General features: G+C 19.5%; 1 long non-coding RNA gene across 4 annotated transcripts in view; it reads left to right on the top strand.

Moving 5' to 3' along the window:
- Positions 1-1,185: 1,185 nt before the first annotated feature.
- Positions 1,186-1,461, top strand: part of LOC147833233 (uncharacterized) — an 89,668-nt gene continuing 89,392 nt past the window's right edge. For all 4 annotated transcript variants that reach the window (XR_015510765.1, XR_015510764.1, XR_015510766.1 and 1 more), the window contains exon 1: positions 1,186-1,232. This is a non-coding gene — a long non-coding RNA (uncharacterized LOC147833233). The remainder of the gene's footprint in view (positions 1,233-1,461) is intronic.

The raw sequence follows: 1,461 nt of genomic DNA on the forward strand, positions 1-1,461 counted from the left end.
GGAATTGATTAACTAAATAGATGGGTGTGTATGGGTGTTTCCCAGAACTGGGTTGCAGCTGGAAGGGTATCAGCTGCGTAAAACATATGCTAGAATAGTTGGCCGTTCATTCCACTGAGGCGACCCCTGATAATAAATTGACTAAGCCGAATTAAAATTAATAAATGATTATATTATATTATATTGTATTATATTATATTATATTATATTATATTATATTTATTGTATTTATTATATTTATTATATTATATTATATTATATTATATTATATTATATTATATTTATTGTATTTATTATATTATATTATATTATATTATATTATATTATATTATATTATATTATATTATATTATATTATATTATATTTATTGTATTTATTATATTTATTATATTATATTATATTATATTATATTTATTGTATTTATTATATTTATTATATTATATTATATTTTATTATATTATATTATATTATATTATATTATATTATATTATATTATATTATATTATATTATATTATATTATATTATATTATATTATATTACATTATATTATATTATATTATATTATATTATATTTATTATATTATTTTATATTACATTATATTATATTGTATTATATTATATTATATTATATTATATTATATTAAGTTATATTTTTTCCTTTTATTATATTTATTTTTATTATATTATATCACACAAAATAATGTTGTATAAAATATAATTAAAAATAAATTAATTAAAATGATTACAACATGTTATTTTACTTGATTTGATTATTTTCACTCAAACAATATTTTTCAGTAATTTTAATATTATTATTATTTCTTATTTTTTGTTTACTTATATTATAAGATTTTTTTATTATTCCACCTTATATTATATTATATTATATTATATTATATTATATTATATTATATTATATTATATTATATTATATTATATTATATTATATTATATTATATTATATTATTTACACTTTTTTAAGTGGACTGTTTTTGCATGTAATATAGGGAATAGTGAATGAGAGCATATAAAGCTGATTCCAGATATAGCATTTTTTTTTTTCAAAATGTTACTCTTGCTCCACCCCTAACTTAAGTGCACTACCCAGTATGCACTAGAGTCAGCGTAGAGCTCAACAGGTGGAGCTGATCAACTAATTATCAGTTCAGTGTTCAGTGCAGAGCAGAAACTACCTTCTTAAGTCCACTACAACACAAAGCATCTCCAAACAGTGAGTGTGAATGTTTACTTTATCTGTGTGCTGTGTTTGAACATGATTTTCTGGGCTGTAGTTGTTCGGTTGTATTTATTTGAAGGTCATATCTGTTTGTTTACTATATCAATTTTGCATTTTTGGTTAGTGAGTTAGGTCTGCTTTTGATATAGAAAGTCAATTCAGGTCAAAACCTTTAAATCAGAGGTGCTCAACCCTCAACCCGTGTTTAAAACGAATAAAATCA

The sequence above is a fragment of the Danio rerio genome, chromosome 16, assembly GCF_052040795.2.
Source record: "Danio rerio strain M-AB ecotype USA chromosome 16, GRCz13ab, whole genome shotgun sequence".
NCBI lineage: Eukaryota > Metazoa > Chordata > Actinopteri > Cypriniformes > Danionidae > Danio > Danio rerio.